The sequence below is a fragment of the Symphalangus syndactylus genome, chromosome 4 (genome assembly GCF_028878055.3).
Source record: "Symphalangus syndactylus isolate Jambi chromosome 4, NHGRI_mSymSyn1-v2.1_pri, whole genome shotgun sequence".
Lineage (NCBI taxonomy): Eukaryota > Metazoa > Chordata > Mammalia > Primates > Hylobatidae > Symphalangus > Symphalangus syndactylus.
Window position 1 is genome coordinate 90,033,184 of NC_072426.2, and position 26,796 is coordinate 90,059,979.

At 43.5% G+C, this 26,796-nt stretch overlaps 1 long non-coding RNA gene across 1 annotated transcript in view; it reads left to right on the top strand.

Annotated features, from left to right (window-relative positions):
• LOC134736413 (uncharacterized) overlaps positions 1–24,923 on the top strand; it is a 125,597-nt gene extending 100,674 nt beyond the window's left edge. Inside the window, exons 5-7 of the long non-coding RNA XR_010120413.1 lie at positions 1,542–1,624; positions 19,174–19,251; positions 24,879–24,923. This is a non-coding gene — a long non-coding RNA (uncharacterized lncRNA). The remainder of the gene's footprint in view (positions 1–1,541; positions 1,625–19,173; positions 19,252–24,878) is intronic.
• Positions 24,924–26,796: the final 1,873 nt, after the last annotated feature.

The following is a 26,796-nucleotide window of genomic DNA, read 5'->3' on the forward strand; positions in this document are numbered from 1 at the left end:
CACCTAGACTCTTAAACATTGCTTAAATCCATCAATGACTTCTCATGGCACTTACAATGAAGTCCAGCTTTCTTGGTATTTCACAACTGACCCTTTCTGGTGTATAAAGTGCTTAATTCCAAGGCCCCATCTCCTACTCTCACTGATTTCCTCTTTCATTTCCCACTGATCTTTATTCAGCTCTTCAAATGCATCACTGTCTTTCAATTCTGGCTTTCTGTACATGGAACGCTTTCTACGCGGAAGGGTCTCCTCTCTTCAGTAGCTAGTTAACTCTAACACATCCTTTAGATCCAGTGTTTCTGGAACACCAGCCATGACTCCTCCACATTGCCAATGCTGGGTTCAAATCCTCTCCGATAGGCTGTAAAATCCTCCTGTTGGAGCACTTATCATACTGCATTGTAATTGCCTATGTCTTGCCTGGCTCACCCAACTGGCTATACATTCTAGGAGGTCAGAATCTGTGCTGGGTGTCCAGCCTGTAGCACATTGTTGAATACCCTGTCTATTACTGTGCCTGGCACATGGAAGACATGTGGGAAGTATTTTTTGAATGAATGATTGCATTAATGTGCTTCAAGCGACTTTTACAAAATTTGGAGAAAATTTTGCATTATTAGCCTACAGTTAAACATCATGAGGAACCTCTGTAATGCCTTCATATACACTAGTTCCCCCTTACCCATGGTTTTGGTTTCCACAGTTTCAGTTACTCAGGGTACAGTACAATAAGATATTGAGAGACAGAGAGTGCACATTCACATAACTTTTATTACAGTGTATAGTTATAATGGTTCTACTTTATTATTAGTTATTGTTGCTACCCTCTATCTGTGCCTAATTAGTAAAATAAATGCAATCATAAGTATGTATAGGAAAAAACATAGTATTATCTGCAGCTTCAGGCATCCATTGGAAGTCTTGAAATCTACCCCCCAAAGATAAAGGGGGACTACTGTACTAGGGTTTGAAAAAAATTTCCAATTGAAACAGAGTTCTGTTATTAAAAGAGTTTGAAAATGCTGGCCTGGAATCATGCTTTCATTTCACAGATATGGAATGGATTCCAGTACAGGAGTGACTTACAAAGTCTCACATCCTCATGAATGGCAGAGTTGAAGCTAAGCCATCATGCTGGCTCTTCTGTGACAGAGTCTTTTTGATGGGCTGGGTAGCATCACTGCCCCATCTGATGCCCCCTTTTCCTGAGATGCAGCCTTCAATATTCAGCCCTTAGCCCTCACGGTGGTATCCACGCAACCGCCATTCCTCCCTGACCCAAGCAGGAATGAAGACTGTCTCCGAAAAAGTTCTCTTATCAGTGCTATTTTTTAGGATGCCTGATCACCGAATCTTAATGGGGCTTGTCCAGAAAAAGCTCAGCATGCCTACCAATTTCATGTTAGTACTTTGAAAAAGGCTTGATCTCTCTGTAGCGGATTCCAAAGCCCTTGCTTTGAGGGTATCAGACATCTCATGAATATCCCACCACAGATAAAGAGAGGCAGGAAGCATACTTTTTCTCATCTGTTTTATAGTTAAGGAAACTGAGACCAGATGGGTGATGTGAGCTGCTCAAAACAGGACACAGACAATGAAGAGAAGAACCAGGAAAGAACAGGTATACATTAGCATCCTTCCTGGGGATTGCGCTGCTGTTAACTGATCAGCTTAACAAGTACCTGATGTTCCTCTTCACAAGAGGCAAACTACAACAGAAATCAGCACAATACAAAAAGTGCTTGTTTTTTGGAGAAGGATGTTAAATGGGCCTTCCCCATTTTTGACATGCAGTGGGAGATATTGTGGGTGCTGTGCTGGGGTGCACCACTCAGGCCCCCTTCAGGACCAAGGCACTCAGTCCCCCAGCTTCCTTCACAGCAGCATCCTTCTCTGGAGACTCCTTTGGATGGAGGGAGCTTCCTTGTTCAGGTTTATGTCTCCTCCCTGCGGACAGCCTGCAGCCAGGGCTGGTGGATGCAGGTGTACAGAGACCTGTTTCCGTGGCCTTTGTATGGGAAAAATCCAGTTTGAGAGCTCCTTGGGAGATCAGCTGAAAGATGATGCAACTGCACAGAAATATGATTCTCCCTTTGCCCAATCCTGCTCTTTCACTTCTTCTTCTAAAATTTAATTCACTTTTAAAAATTGTACATATTTATAATGTACAACATGTTGATATGATGTATGTATACATTGTGGAATGACTAAATCAAGCAAATCAACATATGCACACACTTATCTTTCTTTGTAGTGGAAACATTTAAATTCTACTCCACAATTTGCAAATATACAATATGTTGTGGCCAGGCAGTATGGCATACACCTATAATCCCAGCACTTTGAGAGGCTGAGGCAGAAGGATCACTTGAGCCTAAAAGTTTGAGACCGGCTTGGGCAACACAGTGAGATCCATCTCTACAAAATATGCAGTACACTGTTATTAACTATAATCACCATGTTGTACCAAAGATCTTCTGAACTTATACTTCCCGTCTAACTGAAATTTTGTATCCTTTGACCAAATCTCCTCATTCTTCCCCTCCTTTTTTAGAATCCAAATATACGTGAGATTATGCAGTATTTGTCTTTCCGTGGCTGGATTATTTCACTTAGAATACTGACCTGACCTCCAGGTTTACTCATGTTGTTGCAGATGACAGCGTTTCCTTCTTTTTTAAGGCCAAATTATAACCTGTTGTGTATAATACCACATTTTCTTTACCCATTTATCCATTGATGGACACTTAGGTTGATTCTATATCTTGGCTATTGTGAATAATGCTGCAGTGAACATGGGAGTGCAGTGTCTTTTCTACAAACTGATTTCATTTCCCTTGATTATGTACCCAAACGTGGAATTCCTGGGTCATATGGTAGTTCTATTTTTAATATTTCGAGGGACCTCTGTACTGTGTATTCATAATGTCTGCATTAAGTTACATGCCCATCAACCATGTGCCAATATCCTCTTTTTCCCACATCCTAGTCAACATTTGTTATCTCTTGTCTTTTTGATAATGCCCATTCTAACAGGTGTGAAGTGATATCTTATTGTGGTTTTATTTTGCATTTCCTTGATGACTAGTGATGTTGAATATTTAAAAAATATACTTGACCATTTGTATAGAAATATCTTTTCAGGTTCTTGGCCAATTTTTAAATGGGGTTTTTTGTTTTCTTTCTATTGAGTTGTTGGACGTCCTTACGTATTTTGGATATTAACCCCTTAATTGAGTTCCTTATGTATTTTGGATATTAACCCCTTATCAGATGTGTGATTTACAAATATTGCCTCTGTTCTATAGATAGTCTGTTCACTCTGTTGGTTGTTTCTTTTGCTGTGCAGAAGCCTTTTCATTTTATGCAATCCCATTTGACTATTTTGCTTTTGTTACCTGTGCTTTTGGGTTCATATCCAAAAAAATCTTTGCCTAGACCAAAGTTATGAAGATTTCCCTCTGTGTTTCTCCTTTACTTCCTTACACGAGTCATTCCCCAATAAATATCCTTATTGAAAATCTTTAATTCAGGGTCTATTTCCTAGGAACTCAAACCCCACAGAGGTGCCAACGAGCTGGGCATTGCCCACTCCCAAAAGGGAGTTTTTCTCTATTACCAAGTCAAGAGAAGAGGAGCTTCAAACAATCACAAAGAGGACACTGGATGTTGGAGACTGTAGAGGCTGAAACCTAACTTACAATTGGAAAAAACTTACACGTGGGAGGCTTTCTGGGGTTGTCCCAGATGGCTGTACAGGGAGATAGGAGTGGGAATGAGCTGCAGATGTGGTTCACTGGGAAATGAGACAGACTTTGGATATGCTGAAAGGTTCTTCACCCAAAATGCTGGCCTTGAGGGGTGAGGTGACCCCTCCCTTGTGGATTGCCTATGCCAGGAGCTTAAGGCTTCATTCTACTGGTGAGCTTGAAGAGGCAATATCCATACCAGCAATCTGCAGATGGGAGATCTCACCTCTGGCATTGAGGGTCTTTGAAGAATCTCCCAAAATGCCCCCACAGGACAAAGGAGCCAATAATTGGGTGTTTGCCATGACTAAGGGAATTAAAAAACCCAGAAAAGACCAGAGATAGCACCAGGCATAAAAGACACTTTGACTTTCTTCACTTCTCTCATTGCTCTTCTCTCTTTCCCACCATCAGAAGAACCAGTAGCAACGTGGTCCATGGGAGGAAGAATCAAAAAGGCTGTGAGAACAGTTAAGTAGAAGGCAAAACAAACAAACAAAAACCTCAAACGTTCCAAAGACTTTCCCACCATGGACTTTCTCTCTGGTCTCTAATACAGTGGTCTGGGGAGAAAAGTTTTAAATTGGATGAGAGATTTAAGTTTTGGTATTCAAGTTGATTGGCCTTTTTTGCCCCTGAACATGAGGATGCTTGCTAATTCCTGAGACTGGTTGAGAAAGTGCTGGCATCTCCCTGGGATTTCATTCGGGGACAGAGATGTATTGTTTGGCTGAGCAAGTATAGAAGAGATAAGATGAAAAGGGAAAAATTTGTTTCTTCTTGCACTGTGCTAAGTCCAGCTCATTCAATAAATAGGTTACACTTAGCTTTCTTTTTTTATTAATTTTCTGCTGAGATCTTACTGAGAGCAGAAGGCAGTGTGTAAATCTTTTGATCTGTAAAGTTTTTTAATTTTTTTTTTTTTTTGAGACAAAGTCTCACTCTGTTGCCCAGGCTGGAGTCCAGTGGTAAGATCATGGCTCACTATAGCCTCGACCTCTCTGGGCTCAGGTGATCCTCTCACTTAAGCCTCCCAAGTAGCTGGGACTACAAATATGTGCCACCACACCCAGCTAATTTTTGTATTTTTTTACAGAGAAAGGACCCCCTTTGTTGCCCAGGCTGGTCTTGAACTCCTGGGCTCAAGTGATATGCCTGCTTCACCCTCCCAAAGTGCTGAGATTACTGACATAAGCTACCACACCTGGCCTGGAAGGTTTTCTTGGAGCGGTATTTCCCCAAGTGTGTTCCATATTCTGTCTGACATTAATGAGTATTAATTGAAAAGAGTTCTCTAGGGCCAAATAATCTGGGAACCACTGGGCTAAATAAAGTTCAGTGGTATTCTTATCGCAGGCCTTCTCAGAGCCTTTAAAATAATAACATGCACTGTGATTCTAGGATAGGATTCTCAACAGAAACTCATTTGATAGCTAAATCATTTATCTGGTGAGTGTCTTTTAGGCGCACTGTTTCTGGAAACACTTAGGAATAGATAAATTTTAGGATCATTCTGTTTCCTGTACTACTAGGTTAGAGCAGTGCTTTCTGGTAACAATTGTGTTGCAGTATAATATGTTGAGACATTGCCTTAGTCAGTTTGGCCTGCTGTAACAAAAATACCATAGACTTAAATAAAGACTATTTATGTCTCACGGTGGAGACTAGGAAGTCCAAGATCAAAGTGCTGGAAGATTCTGTGTCTGGTGAGGGCTTGCTCCACAGTTCCTAGATGGCCATCTTCTCATGGTGGCCATGTCCTCACAGGGTAGAAACAGACCTCTGGGCCATTCATCCCTTTATAAGGAAACCAGTCCCGTTATGTGGGCTTCAGCATAATGACCTAATTATCTCTCAAGGGTCCCACTTCCGTATACTATTTATTGCATTGGGGATTAGATTTCAACAAATAGACTTTGGGGGGACATAAATATTAATTTCACAATAAATATTAACTGAGAGTTTCAGCTTTGTCAGCCTAGGCACTTCATGTAGCAATTTTGAGTCTGCATTTTTTTTTTTTTTTGAGATGAAATCTTGTACTGTTGCCCAGGCTGGAGTGCAGTGGCGTGATCTTAGCTCACTGCAACTTCCATTTCCTGGGTTCAAGTGATTCTCCTGCCTCAGCCACCTGAGAAGCTGGGATTACAGGTGCCTGCCACCACGCCTGGCTAATTTTTTTGTATTTTTAGTAGAGACAGAGTTTCACCATGTTGGCCAGGCTGGTCTTGAACTCCTGACCTCAGGTGATCCACCTGCCTTGGCCTCCCAAAGTGCTGGGATTATAGCTGTGAGCCACGGTGCCCAGCCTGGATCTGCGCTTAACTTACCAGCCTGGGCATGGGGGCTTCCTCTAGGCGGGGCCGCCATCCGTGTTCTCAAGGTGTGCACTGCAGAGGAGTCATGGAAACATGGGTGGGAAGGGCGCCACTGGAGCTGGGCAATGCATAGCCCATTTCCCTGTGAGGCTGTCCTGTGGAGCTCTTTCTGGAAACTGAGCAAGTCCTGCTTGCTCTTTCTCCCCTGAACATGTTCAGGGATTCTCTGAGCCCTACGCCAACCTCTGTGCCATCTTCTCCTCTTCTGATCCTCTTCCTCGAGTACACTGTCTAGGTTCTGAAGTATAGTCATGTGGCCTTTTAGTACAGACTTATTTGGGGTGGGGGGAGTGGCTTAAGGAATTAAGCAATTTTGTTACAGGGCTCCAAATCTTCTGGATTCAGGCAAAGACAGAGACAAAACTCAAAGAAAGTTGAGCATGGACGAGAACACTCTGTCACTGAGATACAGAGCCTGGAGGAGAAAATATCACATGACTAAAAATTCTTTTCAAGTTTCAACTTATTATTTCCTCCATCCCACACATGTAACTTTTGCCCTTGCTGTAGAAATCCTACTGATTTATAATAAGCCTCTGCTCATGGAAGAGAAATGAGAGCGCAGAGCACACGGCTGAGTGATTGTGCTTATTGATAATATTTGGTGCAGCTTGGAAAATTACTGCGGAAAGCTTGCTGCCCCCTGTGCGCTTTGGGGAACTTCCCAGAAGCCAGAGCTTGCAGCGGCACCGCCCTCATCCCTCCACTTGGTGTCTCACTTCCCCTGAGGTGCTCAGGTGCTCCCAGAACGCTAGGAGCCCTAGGCTGAAGAAATTATGGCGTGATTTAGAGGAGTTAAAAAAAAAAAAAATCCTGCGTGCATCTCAACAGAAGAGGGTACCTACAAAGCAAGCAACATCCCTTTGCCTTAGATTTTGCTCCAACACAGAACCACCATCTCCAGAAGCTTAAATGAGCAAGGTCATGACCCTAGAATTCTGTGTTCAGCTAAATTGTTATTGATGTGTGAAGCCATAAAAGCAAACAAACAAACAAAAACACTTAGGGAAACGCAATGGTGTAGAAAGTATGCCGCTTTCTTATGCTTCCCGGAAACTGTTCTAAGATGTATTTCACCTGACTCATAGATAAATCAAGGATTCAAAAGCCGATGATGATATCGTATGCTGCAAAGAAAATCTCATTATGTTCCAAAGAGCAAAAATGGCACAAGCCACATTTTCTGACTGGGATATGATAGAATGAAAAAATTATAAAAACCTGTAATAAGTGGAATAAGAAAAAATTTTCAGAAATGACTATGGAAGGAAGATGAAATAAAAATTCAATTATAATATGTTTAGAAAATGAGAAATTTGATACAATGAAAACATTTCATAATTTAATCATCATCATTTCATTTGTGAATGAGAAGTTATTATCTAGGGTGACTCTTGTGCCAGAGGAAAGGACAGGATCAGGACAGGAGTCTGCACCCTCCCCTGAGAAAAGGGTCACCCACCAAGAGAAACTTTCATCACCTGAACTGCCCCGCAACAGGGAGCCTTCAGGGAGGGTAGACGAACTCATTTGATAGGAGTTAGCTGAGGAGGAAGAAAAAGAACCTTAGGAATGTCTCCCTTGAGGGGAAAGAGACAAAGTGGAATCAAAGGCAGCAGCAAGATAGAGCCAAAGAATTGTCAGCAGGCCTTGAGATTCAAAGACTCCATCTCGAAATCCCTACTCTGGGCTAATTCACCTGAATGGTAAGTGACCTTCCAAGAAGCAGACCCACCGGGTGGAGCAGCTGAATTGGCCCTTGGCTGCTGCCTATGCCACCTGCTTAAGGACATGGCCAAAGTCTACCCGAAGTCCCTTTGGAGCGCCTCTGACCCATTCCTGAGTCTAAGGGTAGGAAGCCCTGGGGAGTGTATGAAATGCTGCTACAGAGGCCCCAGGTCTATGCTAGTCCTCTCCTGGCAGGCTGCTGTCTGCAGCTCTGCCTGCTCTAACCAGCACCTCATCCCAAAGCTCACTGGGCAGGGGCCACATTTCTGCCCTACACCACATTATTCCTTTTCTCACCCTGCACCCACAAGGCTGTGCTAATCTGGCAGTGGCTACGGTATGCAGGGCTGGCAAGAGCCCCTACAGGGAGGTTTGGGCAGTCTTGCAAGATGAAATACTGAGGCTGATTGATGCTCAGAATGTGGCCATGTCTCCCGAGGGAAGTGCTGCTGCCTGCAGGGTCACCCAGGGAGGAGAGCACCCTGGCGTCCTGAGACACATTCACACAGGCGGAGTTCCTAGTTGCACCAGATGTGCCAGCTGTAGAAGCGCATAGTCTCTGGGCACATGAGGCCAGAACCCCAGCTCCAATCTACCCTGCCACTGCTGTTGCTGTTGCTGTAGCAGCCTGGGGGGTTCCTCATGGGTAGGCCTGCTGGAATGCGGACTTTGGGTATGGAGGGACACCCTCCTGCCCCAATACCTATTGCATCTTCCTCTGGGCCTGTCTTCTCATTGTTCTGCTCAACTGCAGCCTCGCACCCTGAACTTGACCTGTCAAATGCCAGCCAGAGAGTGAATTTTCTACACCAATCTGTCCTTTAAATTCTTCAGGACCTGCCCACTTTCCCTTTGGATAATGTCCAAATGCCTTAAGGAGGCACTACAGGATTCAATACTTCTTCGCCAGGCTTCTTTTGTTCCTTTTTTCTTTCAAACTCCATTCTCCAGCCTTTCTGAATGACTCGGTGTTTCTCTCTTTAGGCTGTTGCTCTCATACTCTTCCCATTTTCTGATCAGACATCTCTAGCCTTCTTCATCTGGGTGAGTAGCACCATCTCATCCTACAGGTCTCTGCTGAGGCATGGCTCAAGCTGCAAAGCCTTCCCTGGTTCCCGAAACCTGGCTCAGATGCCCCTTCTGAGCTCTGGAAGCATTTTCTACCTCCCCTATCTCAGCAGATACCATGTTAAATTGTATTTTCTTATTTTCTGGTTACACCATTCCCCCTCAACCATAAATTCTACTTAGGCAAAAGCTTTCTTCTAATTGTTTTTTTTTGTTGTTGTTGTTGTTGTTTATTTACTTGTTTAGATCCTGCTGCCTATTCATGTACCTGGCACACAACTGTTGTTCAACAAATACTTGCAGAATCACAGGATTAATAGCAGATGCACTGCAGTCCTCCTGGCTCCTGCACTTGCCACAGGAGAATGGCAGTACTTTGGAGGTTGCCCATCTCATGTGGGCTCCAAAACCCTCAGGTGAGGGAGTTGGCTCCATAGAGAGTTCACGCTTACCTGGGTAAGCTTTGTCCCAGGACCTCCAGAGGCATGTATGGAGAGGGGAGGGTACGTAAGTGGCAGCAGTGTCCTCTAGGTGAGCCCTGCTTTGCAGAGTTTCTTAATGTGGCTGCACCCACACATCCAAATTCCTTTGGTGTATAATTGAAACACGCAACTGGGCCATTCTCAAAATAATAGAGGCTCCCCCAAGAAGTCTGTATTTCTGAACTCGACAAGATGCAGAGGGACCGAAGAGAACACTGAAAGATTTGCCTCCTTTTGTTTCTGTTTGTGTCAGAACTCCAAGGTGGTGGGAAATTTGGACTGTGCCAAGGGGAATCCAGGTTGGAGAAATTAATCCCTGCCATGTTTTAAGTTACACATGCCCAGCAAATACTCAAAGAAATGGGTAGCAGAGAATCTTAGCATTTTATCAATTTCCATTCCCCCACACTCCTAGGACACACAGCTTAATTACATTTCTGTCCTTGCCGGTCTGTGAGAGTTTTGGCAAGTGGAAGGTGGATGATAGTGATGTGTGTCATTTCCAGGCCTGGCAGCCTAAATACCTCCTCTGTGCATTCCACGGTGGCTCACTCTTGCCTTGTTGGCCAGCCAGATGCAGAAGATCCAGCATAGAGTTCCAAAGCCTCCAGGACTCCCAGGCATCTAGGAGATAGAGGAGCAACTAAATGCAGGGTGCCTGGGCCCCTGGAGGCCTGCATGGAGCGGAACAACTCTTCCTCATCCCCCCTTTCTGCTGATTCAGTGTGGTCTGTGATGCGAGCAAGAAAAAGACCTTTGCTGTATCAAGCCACTGAGGCTGGCGGCTGGGGTGGGTGGGAGGTTATTTGTGAAAGCACTAAGCCTGCTCTAACTCAACAACCTTCTAGCCTCTGTCATCCCCAGGTTATCGCTCCTGTCGTAGCTTCCTGAATTTCCTATTATATTCCAGGTACTTAGAATAGAAGCATAAGAGCAGAGTCCCTTGTACAGGAGAGTTGCAGATACTGGAAGTTCAAGGACAAAGAAGGGGTCTTGAATGTTTGCTAGCCACATTGCTCCTCTGTGACTATGATGTGCCAAGGCCTGCAGGAATTTTCTCCCCAGAGCATGGCTGCAGTGTGCGTCAGCATGGCTGCATGATACCTATTATTTCTACGTAGGCTGGCCTCTGAAGAAGAAAAAAGCTCTGCAGTGGCTGGGCCCTCCCATTCCTGCGGAAGCCACATGTCCTTGTGCATCTGAGCACTAGAGACCATGAGTAGGGGATAACCTTACCCATGTTCTGGAACACTGACTACTGTCTAAGCCACAAAGGAGAGTAACAGGTTCTTCTGCATTGTGTTGAAGAATTTCTGCTTGAGAGTCAAAGAGATGTGGGCTTGAAGCCCTACTGTGGTATTTCAGTGACTTTGGGCAATCTTAATATCTCTAAGTATCATTTACACACACACACACACACACATACACCTTTATAGATCTCACTCTATATACAGATAGAAATATCTATGTAGACTTCTATATAGAGACAGAAAAATTAAGATACTTGTTGCACAGTCCTCAGTATTGTGCCTAATGCACAATATGTCCTAAATACACGGTAGCTTTGTCCGTGGTAAGAACTACAGTAATAACAAGCACTCACTGAGTGCTCCTGCCATGCTTTACCTGTATTAACCATTAACCGTGTTAACTCAGGTAACCCTTACAACTAGCGTATGAATTAAGTTCTATTATTAGCTCCATCTTATAGATGGGGAAACAGAAGCAGAGTAGTGTCCATTCTACAGGTCAAACAGCTATCTACAGCTACAGTGTCCGAGCAGACACTCCAGTTCACACAATCAAGAGTCCCTGCTCTTGACTGTTAGGTCAAGAAGATGATGTGGAGAAGAAGGACGATAATGTTGATGATGCCATTCTCTGGCTTCCTCAGCTTTTCTGTGGAGCCCTTTGCCCACAGGAAAATCTAACTGTGCTATGTCCTTTCCTTTCTCTCTGGCCTCCATGGCTCCTACCGTGGGCAGCTGAAGGGTCTTCAGATACAAGGCAGGGAGCTCTTTCGGCTCAACCCAAAGTGTCTGGCCCTGGTAGCCCTGCACGTTCCAGTAGTGGCACCAAGGACCCGGTGTGGGCAGAAGCACGCAGGCTGGAGCTGCCCTGTAGGGGGCACTGCTTCTCCTGCCCTCATCACCCACTTCTCCTATTAGGAAATGCCTGAGGAGGTGCCAGTCCTGCGGGGCTGTTTTGAAGGGGCTGGAAGTCTTTTCTGTCACCACCTTTACCTACCTGTCATCTGTGAACATGACTGGAGATGCCAAGGCTTTCCTCGACTTCTGCCACTGCCCATGGTTCATGGCCCTCTCACCCTGCTCCTTTCGTAAGCAGTGCCAGCAACTTGATATTCTGAGTGAAGCCTTGCTAGGGCCCATCCAGGACTTCTAATGGTGCTGTCAACTGGAGTCTTGTCAGTCCTTGCCCTCAGTGAAGGCCACTTTGCATGTGGACCCTGATGCTGGACACACATGATGGTCAACTCCAGTAGGCTTTGGCCTGTCAACCCATCCCAGGAGGCCGGGGGTGTCCATCTGGGATTGTGGTATTGTCTCTGTCTCAGCATCACCAGCACATGCTGTGGAGACAGCTGCCTCCTGGGGGATTAGCCATCACCCTTCCTTAGTGCCATGGTCAGTCCAACTGGGAGGCTGTAGATGGAGCAGCATATGCCAGGGGCCCCAGGTAGCCATAACCACTGCTAGGAACTGAGTTGAGTCCCCTCAACATCTGTAAGTTAAAACCCTGACCCCCTGGCTGGGCGCGGTGGCTCACGCCTGTAATTCCAGTACTTTGGGAGACAGAGGTGGTGGATCACCTGAGATCAAGAGTTCGAGACCAACCTGGCCAACATGGGGAAACCCCATCTGTACTAAAAATACAAAAAATTAGCTGTGCGTGGTGGCACATGCCTGTAATCCCAGCTACTTGGGAGGCTGAGGCAGGAGAATCTCTTGAACCTAGGAGGCAGAAGTTGCAGAGAGCTGAGATCATGCCATTGCACTCCAGTCTGGGCAGCAAGAACAAAACTCCATCTCAAAAAAACACACACAAAAAAGCAAAAAAAAAAAAAAAAACAAAACAAAACAAAAAACAAAAAACCAAAAGCCAAAACAAAAAAAGCAAAACAAAGAAAAAACCCTAACTCCCAATGTGACTGTATTTGGAGATAGGGCTTTTATGGAAGTAATTAAAGTTAAATGAGGTTATAGGATAGTGGCCTAATCCAATAGGATTAGTGGCCTTATTAGAAGAAGAGATACCAGACTTTCTCTCTCTCTCTCTCTCTCTCTCTCCCCATGCACATGTATGGAAGAAAGACCATGTGAGCACAGTAAGAAGGTGGCCATCTGTAAGCCAGGAAGAGAGCTTTCATCAGAACCTGACCATGCTGACTCTTTGATCTTGGCCTTCCATCCTCCAGAACTGTGAGAAATAAATGTGGTTTAAGCCATCTACTCCATGGTATTTTGTTATGACAGTCCAGGTTGACTAAGACAGCCACCTTCATCTGCACCAGAAATTTAGTGTTTTTTCACATGTGGGCTTTATGGTAAGAGCTTCACTATTCTGACCTTATTTTTTTCCAAGCCATGGTCCCAGGCTTATCTGCTGATACCAAGAGCCTCTCCACTGTGCCTGTCACTGTGCCATGAACCATGCTTTCTGCTGCATATGCCTCTGTGCTCACACTGAAAGTGAGCCACTGAAACTTCTACTGAGCTAGCTCTCATCTCCACTCCTATGACCAATGGCAGAAGCATAAATTCCACACTGTCAGTGGCATTTGAGACTCCTCTGAATGCATTTTCATGTATTATTGTGCATTGGCTATTTGTGCAGGCATTGTCATTAGTCCCAGTGAGGCAGCCATGAATGAGAGGAATGAGGTCCCCGATTTCATAGAATCTATGTCCTGGTGAAAGACACACAGGCACATGTACACAAACATGTGAACAGGATAACCTGGATAGTGTTAAGTGCTAAGAAGAAAAAGAATTCAGGTTGTTGGATAAGCTCTCCCTGAAGAGGTGACATTTGAGTTATCATCTGAATAAAAAGAAGTTGCCAGCTGAGCCAGAGTCTGGAGAAAATGGTCTGAGGGAGGTAATAGCAACTGCAAATCCTTGAAGGCAGGAATGAGCTGGAGAAGCTTGGGGCTAACCTTAGCCACAGTGTCAGCAGGGATCCTGCCTTGGCTGTGCTCCTGCAGGACCTGGGATTGAAGACTTGATCTGCTAGCTCCAGCTGCTGCCAACCTTCCAAATGGATGCTGAGTAACAACAGCTTGCCCCAACCTAGGCTCTGTGGAGGCTAAGAGTCCAAGTGCAAGGATGGGAACCCTGCAGCAGTCACAGGCGTTGGGCTCAAATACATGGCCTCAGGCAGACCCTGTGTTCCTTCTAGGGCTCTGAAAGATATCTGCTCAAAAAGATGATGAGATAAGGATAACTTCAAAGAAATGGAAGAATTAACTAGTCTCATCTCTGAGGAGATGATTAATGAGTTGGGCTACCACTTCTTGTCTTTGATATTGATCAATATCAATATCTGGAGCACGCAGAGCCAAAGGTGAGAGTTGAGACCATGCCTCTAAGGAATTTCCATGAATACCTGAGTTTTTCAAAGCATGAAGTGGGCAGATTGCCAGTCTCTGTCTCCTGGCTTCAGCCAGCTTCATATACTGTGTTCAGAGGGCTCCCTGTGAGGGGGTCTCTGATCCAAGGAGAGCCCCATCTTGCATTGCATTATATTTCAGAAGACATCATAGAAGGTTATGGGGGAGCTGAAGATACTTGCTCTCCCCGCTTTGATACCCGTTTCACCAGAATGACATGGGCCACAGGGGACCTGCAGGAGCTTTGCCCTGTCTCCCCCACAGCTAATCTCTAGCAGGACAGATTTTTTCCTGCCTGGCTCCCTGCTTCCTCACTTAAGGTCCATCTCCCTAGAAGAACAGCACTGCAGTCCTGAGCCCAGCAAGATCTGAGCATCACCATCTTCCTTTGGTTTTGTAAGAACCAGACACTGTTGAGGGGTCTTAGAGAGGCAGGTTTGAATTTCATCTCTGTAATTAACTGTGTGACTTTGAGCATGTCACTAAACTTCTCAGAACCTCAGTTATTTTTTTTTTCTGTCAATTAGGTTGCTATGAGGATTCCAAGAAATTGAGTGTGTAAGCCACCTAGTGCTGAACCTCACACAGAGCAGACTAGATGTCCAGGTCTTCTCAACACTCTGCTTGCACTGCTAGGACAGGCCACTGCCATGACACCTGGCCCTCCCTGCTAACTGCTGAGGACACCGTCAGTTTCCCTCAAAAGAACCATCAGCCTGATCAGAATGTGGATTACCTACATCCTGTGGATCTTATGATGGGCCACCCTAGCTGTTTCCTACAGAACACCAGACTCATCTCTCCCTCCTCGCTGCTCGGTACTTGCTGCTTGCTGTCTGGGGAGAATTCTGCTGCCAAATCAGGTGGCTTCCCTGACAGCTCAGTCCTGTGACTTGGGGTCAGAAACCTCTGGATCCTACCCTTCAATGCAAGGTGAAGTTGGGGCTGAAAGTTAATGGGATCATGGACCAGCATGCCTCTTCTGAGGCCCATGGCTATCACTAGCGCATGGGGCTGCCTAAATATTGGGGGAGCTAGCTTTCCCCCATTGTCTGAGAAGATCAGAGTGAGCCTGTCGCCTATGGTGACATTCAGGGCTGGCAATTACCCAACACAGTGCCCATCCATCCTCAACTTTAATACAGAAATCAGGTGTGTTGTGAAAGGGCTTGAAAAGGCTTTCATTTTCTCAGCCGTCTAAGGCTCCGTGCTGATTGAAGTGTCCCTGGTACAAAAGCAGTGTCCATCATGTGCTTTGCTGAATACAACACTTAGCCCAGCTGTGCAATCTTCCCCGACAGCTTCACAATGGGGCTCAATCAAGCCTCAGAAGTTCTCCTCCCACCCCCTCAGACCGCCTCCCCCTTCCATCTCTCTAGGACAGAGAGCAAGTGCATTGCTGGGTGTTTCTCTGATGCTTATCGTTGGACCACAGGAGGTATCCGCAGATGCCTGTGACCCTTGACGCACTGCTCCTTAACCTTGCAACCCAGTTTTCTTGGCAGAAGGGTTAATAGGCCATCACGTTCTCCACTCGGTTCCCCCTTCTAGCAACTGAAACAGCAAAGCTGTTCCTTTGGCAGATTTGGAAATTTCTGCTTAAACTGCCAACCTGTGAGAGGTTGAGGTCTATTAAGTCTTTCCGCTAGTCCCAGAGCTGAGTAAGCTGGGACTCAGCTCCACAGGTATTAACTGGCAATCTGAACTTAAATGCCCCACTTAGAGAAACAGCTCCATAGAGGCAGGCTTGCTTTGCAGGCTGCCACAAGTAAATCAAGGAAGCACTGAGCTGGTGTACGTTTCGGACCTCCCTCAGTGGTGTTTGGGGAGTCACCAAAGGAAGTGCTTAAAAGAAAAGAGGTTTCACAATGGATCCAGGTGGGCAAATTTTGTTGTTGGGATGTTTCACTTTCTGCAAGAGTTGTCACAACTTCGGTGGCTTTGCTGCAAGGCAGGTCACTGGGCAGCTAGAGGAAGCTGGTATGGGGGCTTGGAGGACTAACTGAACTTCAGAGCAGTTATCCGAAGTGGGGTAGCCAGTTGTCCACTCTAGAGAGATGCAACGGGGCGGGAGGACTCTGGCCCCACCCTGCGAAAGCATCCAGGTCAGACAGTGTGTCTGGTACATGCAAGATGCCAGGCAGGAGTTGAAGTGGGGCGGGGTCCAGCTTACACAGGTGAAGGGGTGCTAACTTTTCAGTGGGATGTAGAAGTCCAAGACATGAGGGCGGTTGTCCCAAGCTGGGTTGCTGGACACACAATCAGATGGACTGAATCTTCAAGGCGTGGAGCAGCTCTGGGACGTGGGGGCTCACAGAACCCAGAGCCCCCAAGGCTGGTGAAGTCCAGCTTCCTGATAACCGGGTGTCTTGAAGAGCATTCACCGGGAGGATTTGTGAGGCTGATGCTGCAGGCCAAAGAGGGTCTGGGTAGGTTGAGTCTGGCAAAAGAGAAAGCTGTCTTTGTTGTATAGAAAAAATATATAACGTCCAGTTGGTACTTCCTTGGAGAATAATCTCATACCTTCATGATATGTGATGATAGCAGTTTACATGTGTTACTAGCATCCAGAAATTGGTTTGCAGTATAGATAATTAGTCCTTAGAGGCTAATATTGTTTCTTACCATTCACTTTCCTTTTTACATTTTGGCTGTGCCTTGGGGTCATGCCTAACTCTGCTGCCTGCAGTGTCTTGGTATTAAATGTGCGTCTTTCTCCTCTATTTTGTCTTTTATTTTTACTCTGTGTTCTGGTTATTACTGAAGCATAACAGACTACCTCAAAACTCAATGACTTAAAATGACAACTATTTACATATGTGTAGTATACTATAAGAGACATATTGTGACTATAAGAATAATGACAGCCATAAGGCCCTTGCAAATGTCTTGTAGGGCCTACCCTGTGTGTCACTTAGCAGTGTCATGCAGCCTGGACTGGAGATTTCCAGGAAGCAAGACCACCTCAGCACAGATCCAACTATCATGAAGCTTAAAACAAAGCTTCCCCTTAGAAGAACAGCTTAGATTCCCTTTATGAAAGAAATACCTGGTAACTGACTTGGATTGAACACAGGAAGAAGAAATGGGGAAGAATCTCCCAAACTCTGAAATTGGTTTCTGTACAGAAAATCTCTCAGTCTGGAGGTTCTCGGACCCCTGACTGTATCTGGCCTGTGCCACTGGCCTGTTCCTGTTGTTCATGCTGTGAGAGCACTGCCAGCATAAACTGTGTGAACATCAGACACTGCCTAAGACTCATCTTTGTTGTGAATGAGACCCAAGGGGAAAAGTCACCCTGAGAAAGCTGGTTAACTGGGACCACCTGAGGCTTCCAAACAAATGCGACAAATGGGAATTTAGAGAGGATGCAGCCTGCGTGGGTTTTCTTTGCTCTATGATATCTAAGGCCTCAGCTGGAAAGACTTGAATAGTTGGGGGGTGGTTAGAATGGCTGGGAGCTGGAATTCTCTGGAAACCTCTCCATGTCTGACACCTGGGCAGAAATGGCTGGAGGCTGGGCTCAGCTGGGGCTCTCATCTACTGTGCCCATGTGAGGCCCATCCAGTGTGGCATCTCAGGACACCAGGAATAAGTGCTTGAGCACAGCCACTATGGCCTAGCCTTGGAAATCACCCTGCACCCCTGCTGCCATAATCTGTTGGTTGAAGTGGTCACAGGCCTGCAATTTCAGGGGAATTGAACATAGGAAGGAGTATCCCAGAATTTGTAGCCGTAATTCAAAACAACAGTGCCCCTGGAGTTTGCTTGACTGTTGTTCCTTCTAATGCTTCACTTGCCTTCTTTTCTCTCACCCTGCTCAAGCAGACTGCTTCCCTACTTGGGAAGAACACTGGATCTTGTCTGTCTGAGCCTTGATGCTTATTTTTAGTTTGTTTTGGCTGCATGGTTGCAAGGATGGTGTTATTCTTTATCTACCCCTCAGGAAAACCTGTCATTGGGCTGGGCTTGTAGCAATGACACCAGAAAAATCATGCCCAAGGAACCATTATTCATGGTGTTTCTAAGATGCTTCTGGTTCCTTCTCTTCTCCCAGTGGTTTTTATCAAAGGTCATTCCTTTATAGGGAATAGATACTACAGAATAAATCATTAAGTCTTAAGTGTCTCAACTTTCCCTGCACTCCAATAGCTCTTCTCCATGCAAACCCATATAACTGAGATTTTTTTCCATTATCGTAACATTTTTTTCTGATTGTTTGAAAGTGTGCTGGTCTAAGCTCCTAGACTAGATTTAGAATTACTATGGATAGGAGAACATGTGTTGCAGTTTGTTTATACCCATCCCACCAACTTCAGTGTCAGTAAAGCAGTCTGCCTCAACCTTTATATATATGCTAGAGATGAAGTCTCACTCTGTCACCCAGGCTGGTGTACGGTTGTACCATCCTAGCTGACTGTAGCCTTGAACTCGTGGGCTCAAGCGCTGCTCCTGCCTCACATCCCCAGAGTAGCTAGGATTACAGGCTAGCTATTCTGCCTGCACACGGTAGAGTAGAGTGCCCCCAGGGTATGGCAGGTAAGCCTGAATATGACCTTTCTAAATTAATATCTATTATCTTGAATATGACCTTTCCAATTAATTCATATCTATTATTAAAAAAAACTGGGCTGGGCGCAGTGGCTCACGCCTGTAATCCCAGCACTTTGGGAGGCCGAGGCAGGCAGATCACAAGGTCAGGAGATCGAGACCATCCTGGCTAACACGCTGAAACCCCGTCTCTACTAAAAATACAAAAAAATTAGCCGGGCATGGTGGCGGGTGCCTGTAGTCCCAGCTACTCGGGAGGCTGAGGCAGGAGAATGGCGTGAACCTGGGAGGCAGAGCTTGCAATGAGCCAAGATCGCGCCACTGCACTCCAGCCTGGGTGACAGAGCAAGACTCCGTCTCAAACAAACAAACAAAACAAAAAAACCAAAAACTGAAGTTTTTGTTGTGTTTGTATGTTTGATTGGTCTGACGAAGTAAGTACACAGTATAGGTGGAAATGGGTGACTGAGAAGGAGGCCATGAGTCTCTTTTCAAAAAGGACAGTCACATCATGTGAAAGCAATGCAGATTGATGATTTGTGGCATTATTTATGGGACACCTCCATGGTTTTTGTCTGTTGTAGGAGGAAAGAGCACTGGACTTGGTGTCAGAAGACGAGGGTGGAATCTCAACTTTGCCACTAATTAGTACCATGACCTTGGTAAGTTTAACTCAGTCTCCTTAGCTATAAAACGATAGTAACAGAACCTATTATTTAGAATTGGGATTAAATAGTGCCAGTTTTTTTATGGTGAGAATTAAATAAAAAGAAGTTATGTGAAAGTGTTTGTATAATGCAGTTATAAAGTCTTGTGATTTCATTAGTGGACTAAGTCAGGGTTTGTTAACTCAAAGAGCCAGACTGGTGATTTAAATGGCTCAAGAAGCTGGACCTAAAAGAGAAGGAGAGTGGTGCAGGTGCCGGGTCAGAGGAGGGATGCTCCTAGTCACCTGCTGGTGGCTGTTGCCAAGTTCAGGCCCAGGTGACCAGATTTGATTTTCTCAGAGAATCCAGAAGTGTGGACTTTTATGAGGACCCTTCTGATTTTAAAGATTTGTTATTGATTCACAAGTGAATACATACACACGTAAAGAAAACAAACAAAATGCTCTGTAACTCTTCTTTGTCTTACACACTGCCAATTTAAGATTTGGTTCAAACGTGATGCTGAGGGCACAAAGATGGCATAAAATCATTTCTCCTGCTCCTCTCTGCTAAGTACAACTACAACCCTGGAAACGGTGCAAGAAGTAACCAAAAGAGAACTCTGAATAGAGGAAGGTGGGCTGGTTGGGGGCCCCAGGACAGAAGGAACAACATAGTCGTGGGCATCTTGACACTCCCCACCCAATGGCAGAACGAGACACGGGCCAGGTGTCTCTCAACCCCTAACCTAATAACAGAAGGTGAGCCAGTTAGAGTCATTCACAAAATATCCTTAAGAATGGCTAGAAGAATTTCTTCAAAAAGAAAGGAAATTATAAAGGAAAGAATTTTGGAGCATTAAGAAGGAAGAAAGAATAGTAGAAAGAACAGATACTGTATATGGATAAATCAAATAGACTGTCCTCACAAGTTTTATAAGTCATATGCAAGATTGAAATAAAAATTACAATCCTAATGCTCAAGACAATGATATTTAAAAGTGGGGTAGATGAAGTGACCTAAATGGAAGTAAGGTTTCCATACTTCAATTCAAGTGGCAAAACACTGATACCAGTAGACTGTGATAAGTCATAAGTGTATATTGTAACACACAGAGCAACCACAACAAAACTATACACACCAATATACATGAAACACAATAAATGAGTGAAGAATGACTTCTAAAAAGTGTTCAAGCAACTTGCAGAAAGGCAAGAATTGAAAAAGAGAGAATTAAAAATCAGAGGGCAAATAAGTACATGAAAAGATATTCAGCATCATTAAACATCAGGGAAATTTAAATGGAAACCACAATGCACACCTATAGAATGCCTAAAATAAGAAATAGTGACAATGCCAAATGGTGATGAGGAAGAAGAGATGCTTGATCGCTCACACATTGCTGGTGGGAATGTAAAATGTTACATCCACTCTGAAAACAGTTCCACGGTTTTTTATAGAACTCAACATGCAATTACCGCATGACCCAACAATTGCACTTTGGGGCATTTATCTCAGAAAAATGAAAATTTATCTTGTACAAAAGCCTTCACATAAATATTTGTAATGACTTTATTTTTAATATCCCCAAATGCAAAACCATCAAGGTATTGTTCTATAGGTGAATGGTTAAACAAACTGTGGTATGTTCATACCATATAATACTTCTTAACAACAAAAAGGAGGATATTATTGATTCATACACCAACTTGGATGAATTTCTAGGGAATTTTCCTAAGTGAAAAAGTGCCAATCCTTAAAGGTTGCAGGGGGCAGGTGTGAGAGAGGAGTAAAAGGCAACACAAGGAATATTTGCAGTGACAGAACTATTCGATTTGTTGACTATGCTGGTAGATACATGAACTTACACATGTGATAACATTTTGTAGAAATACACGCACACACACACACACACACACACATAAGTAAAGCTGGGAAAATCTAAGTAAGATCAGTAGATTATATTAAAATGAATATTCTGGTTGTGATATTGTACTATAGTTTTGTAAGATGTTACCACTTGGGTAAACTGAATAAAGAGGGGGTCTCTATTATTTCTTATAAGCACATATGAATCTACAATTATCTCAAAATGAAAAGCTTAACTTAAAAAAATAAGTGGTGTTGAGTTAAAAGATGCAGAGCTGGTCTCATTCATTTTCCAACATTTCTGTGACTATATCCAGGCCTAGAATCGAACACTGTATCTAAAAGCAATAAAATTAGAATACGTTAAAAATTGCCTTTGAAATGAGCCTCAATTATGACCTGTGATAAGGCTCAGGTTTTGCAATAATGTAAATATTTTTTTTCTGTGCTGCTGGGAGATTGGAAAGTTTTTTCTCTTTTGATTTCTCACAAGTCAATTCAGTTATTCCTCCTTTGGAACTTGTGAGCTAGGACTCTATTTCTGAAAAACAAATTGTGCATTATCTGTCATTTCAAGATCCCTTGGTTTGGACAAATTACAGGAGTGAGTCTCCTTTCCATTTGAATGCTAGAAACTACTCGATGGGGAAGGAGGAGGCACGGAGAAACTATTTCCTACCAAATTTGCATTAAAGAAATGGCTTTTCCATCTTCTGTCCCTATTGAAGGCAAATAGCAGGATACCGATTTGGAAACCTCTGTGGCTCAGTAGAACCAAGAATTGAAAGCAATACATGGATTCATATAAGGGAACAGATTGAGGCAGACCCAATAATTTGTGGCATGTAGGTGTTTTCTTTCACCTACACTTTGTAGCAAATGCTACTCTATTAGATTTCATACCTAAAAAAATTGTACACACATTGCTCCATCTCTTTACATGCTGTATGACTTCATCCTTAAAAGAAACCTTTCTGAAGGTGTCAGATCAGAAGGGTGGTAGGAGGGAGGTAAGAGAGTGAATGAACAACAGAAACATCGATAACCTGATTTTACATGGTTTTGTTTGATTTTGGCATTATTTAGGCCCTCCAAAATCTATAAAGAAGCAATTTTTAGTATTAATTGAGTGCCTCCTGTGTGCTAAGCCCTGTGGTATTTGCTAAGGAGACTAGAAGGAATAGAAACAAATCCTTAGGTAAGGTAATTTACAGATTACAAAATGTTTTCAACTGCATCATCACCTCTGGTTCTCACACAAACCCTGTCAGGCAGTTATTATTACGTGTCATGATTTTATAGGAGATAAAATAGAATCTTGGATAGATTGAAGGAATAACCCATGTTAAGGTTGCTTTCAAGCATAGAGCTTGAGCTGTCTGTTACTTACTTATTATTTCAGCCCCTACCATCTTTTCACTGTAGCACACTGCAGGACCTTACCTCCTGGGGAAATGTCTAATACCTGTTAAAATGTGCAAGCTTGGTCTCCGTCACTCCTTTCCCACTGCCCCACCTCCCCCTCTCTGTTACACACAGGCACACACACCACATACATTCCAAGAGCAGGGGAGTCTTTAACTAGCTAAATGGTCAAGCATTCCATGTAGTCACTTGAGAACCCAAGATGTCATATGTTTCTGTAGAAGTTGTCATACTATTTACACAACATGGGATCTACCCAGGCACTCATTGACTTTGTCAATATATTCAAGGTAACAGAAGAAATTTTGAAAATTCCTTACATTCAAATATTTGTATTTTACACAATAAATTTATATTTACCACAAAAACATTAGATTTTACAGATCAGTATAAAGAAATGGAAGAAAACAAAAACAACTAAGCAAACCTTAGCCCACTTCAAAGAGTTAAAAAGAGGTCAGTTTTAAAGAGATTTCTAGTCAATTATGAAGAGATTTCTAGATTTTCTTTTCTTTCTTTTTTTTTTTTTTTGGAAACCAGCTCAGGTTTAGTTGTGACATTTTAAAATTGTACAAGTATTTTGACATTTGCCCTCCAAATTTAATTTCTTAAAATGACAGGAAGACATCAAATAATCACAAGTTTAATACATTTAACCCTTCAGTTCCTATTTGCAACACCCAATATTCCTTTGAAATATGAAACAGACCTGGCAGTGGCCAACAGTAGATTTCTGCCTGCTGCCTTCCCACCTTCAACGGAGTTGAAAAGTTCAGGTTTAGTGTTGTTGCAGTGGCACTTGTTCAGAATTGGTACCTGCCCATAGTTGGGGGACTTTAAATGTACCAGTGAAAATAGCTTTTTCCCCTTCAAGGGGAAGGAAGAAAATCACTCCCCAAAACCCAGCAGATCTGGCTGTGAGGTCTTTCCTCCTGTCTCATCTCTTCAGGATTTTTGTTTGTTTGTTTGCAGTGGAGCAAGAGAGATCAAAACCTAACCTGAGTTACAAGAAACAAGACAGTAGCGGCTATAAAGGGAGTGACCAGGAGCAACTGGGACACTCTTTACCTCCCATTTCCAATTTATGTGCTTCACAGAAAAACAACAAAAATAACAAATCCACAAAATACAACAGCTAGAATTACAAAATCCATTCATCCAAGGGTGGTAGAAAGCAGGAGGGAAAGGTGGGAGGGTAAATGGCACAGGGAGAAAAACAAAGTATTCAAATCAGTCCAGGCACAGGGACTGGAAAATGCTAGAAAATCGCTGCGGAAAATCCTGTGGTCCTTTCAGACTCACGGTGATGTGAAAAATCCACACACTGGTGTCAGGGAACATTCTGCTTTACGTGCACCAGAGACAAAAATTCCAATTCCTCAGAGAGAAGGGAATACACAGAGGACCCTTGGCAGAGAGGGTCCTGCCTTCCCTGGCAGGGGGAGGTGAACAAGGAAAAGAGCTGCCACAGCCTTCTTCCAATCCCGCCCATCCCCTTTGGATGGCAGGCAACTCAGTGGCCTGGAGCAGCCTTCAGTTTGGCAGAAGACGGATGTGGTGAAGGGAACTTCTCTGCAGAAGTGGAGCTGCTCAGGGCAGACTGCAGTTTCTTTCCTTCATTCTTTTTCATTGAAAAAATAGCATCACATAGACAGCTTCATAATCTCTATAATTTAATAATAATAGACACAGATGTACAATAGACACATAGATGTACAATAGACACATAGATGTACACAGATGTACAATAGACTCATACATGTACATTAATTAATTTAATAAGTTCCCTACTATTGAATGTTGACATTGTTTTGAATTCAGATTGTTTTGAATTTTCCCTGTTACAAATTATATGGGTTAAAAAAGAGTAATTTATTATTAATTGACATCAAAATTATTCTAAGGAGGGAAAGTATCTTTTCCTGGAATAACATTTTATTAAATTACCCAGTTTGGAAAATCTAATTCTAATGCTCTGTAAGCTAGAAGTGTTCTGAGAAAGTTGTTCAGGTCCCAAAGAGGACATATTCTGCAACTCCTACTTCGGATGTGACCAAGGAGAATGTCTGGAAGGCAGAATAAGGGACAGGAGAGCCCTTCTGTGACAGCAGAGTGAGGGTTTGCCAGGAGCTCCCTTCTACACCAGTCCACCCAGGCATCACTGTGTCTGCCCAGGTCAGACATTGTGTTTAGAATTGCTGGTGATTTTGGAGTTCAGAATTACTGGTGATTCTGTGTCTCCATCCTTCTTCATTCCAAATGGAGCGATGATTGCTGTGAACCGGCCCATTTCACCACTGTCTGATGATGCAGGTGGAAGGCAAATGACTTCTCTTTGCCATTAATAGGACCGAGAACAAAGAGGAGACCGGTCTGATGGAGAGACTATTGCCCTCACCTTGAGACCCAGGATTGTATTTGGATTCAGTGACTGGAGGTTGCTTAAGGATTTCATCCTAGGTAAAGATGTTATTCTGTTTTGTTTCGTTTTGTGGAAGAATTAGCTGAGTACTTGATGACTAGAAAAACAGATTGTGATGGAGGTTTTCAATGCTTGTTAACATTTGGTTCTCTTTTCTTTCTGAACGCTCGGGGGGAACATACTTTCCCAGACCCCTTGCAGTTAAGCAGGAACATGCAGTGAGTTCTAGCCAAGGGCTGTGAGGGAAGGTGGCCAAAGCATTTAAGAGCAGGTTTCCATTTTCCTCACTCTCTTTTTCTTCTATAGTGATCCAGGATGACATGCACCGGTTACTTGGTGTGACATCCAAAGATCATTGAATGTCTGTCAACCTGGTCTCCTGAGTGACTTTGTGGAGCAAAGCCCCTCACCAATCCATGTTGGACATGCATCATTAATGAGGGCAAAACCCCCACAAACTTTTGTTCTACTAAGTCATTGAAATTTGCTTCCGCAGCATACCCTGACTTACTCTGATTGAAGTATACCTTGAGCATGTCCTAATTAAAACTCATATCAACATTATTAACCTTTTATAATGCAATTATTTCTTCTAAGTTTGCCATTTGTATTTTAATTTTGTTTATAATGAAGTCACTTAAAGTCACCAGAATTGCAAAGATTGCCATAACTTTTAGTCTAAAATCTCTTTTCCTTCAGTCGATCATCACAGAAGTTTAGAGGGTTTAAGAGTCTGGGCTTTGTGAGTCTGACTGCTGTCCACTCTGTTTATTACATGTGTGGCCTATGCAAGGCACTGAGGCAAAAGTTATTCATTGCAGTAATGTTTAAAATACTGAAAAGTTTAACCAATCTAGATAGCTATCAATAACAGAATGCAATAGAATAACATGCAGCCATTAAAATAATGGGGTAGATCTACAGTTGCTTGCATGGAAAGATGTTCTGGATATATTGTTGGTTTAAAAAGAAGAACTGGGCTGGCCGCAGTGGCTCATGCCTGTAATTCTGGCACTTTGGGAGGCCAAGGTGGACAGATCACCTGAGGTCAGGAGTTCGAGACCAGCCTGGCCAACATGGTGAAACCCTGTCTCTACTAAAAATATAAAAATTAGTTGGGGGTGGTGGCACACGCCTGTAATCCCAGCTACTCAGGATGCTGAGGCAGGAGAACCGCTTGAACCTGGGAGGCAGAGGCTGCAGTGAGCCGAGATCGTGCCATTGCACTCCAGTCTGGGCCACAAGAGTGAAACTCTGTCTCAAAAAATAAATAAATGAATAAATAAATAAGTAAAAATAAAAATAAGAATGCAAAACAGCATCTGTCACACAGCTTCCATGTACATGTAGGTAAGTATATGCCAGTGGTAGTGTCTGAAAAGAATTTTAAATTATAACAGTAGATACTTCTGGATAGTGATCATCTGAGAGATTTAATCTTTCCCTTTTGGTTTTTCAGTACTATTCCATTTTAAAAAATGTACATGTATAATTTGTAAACAAACAACCATTTTGGTGTATAAGTAAAATGTTGTATATTATATTTACATTAATATGTTATATTATATTTAATATATTTACATTTTACTTTATAAATATTTAACTTTATGTTTTTAAGGTTAATTTTTATTTATAATGGCCTTCTACACCTTTGATTTTTTTAAGTTCTTTGTTAAATTTTTTTTTTTTTTTTTTTTTTTTTTTTGAGACAGAGTCTCGATCTGTCGCCCAGGCTGGAGTGCAGTGGCACAATCTCGGCTCACTGCAAGCTCCGCCTCCCGGGTTCACACCATTCTCCTGCCTCAGCCTCTCCGAGTAGCTGGGACTACAGGCGCCCGCCACCA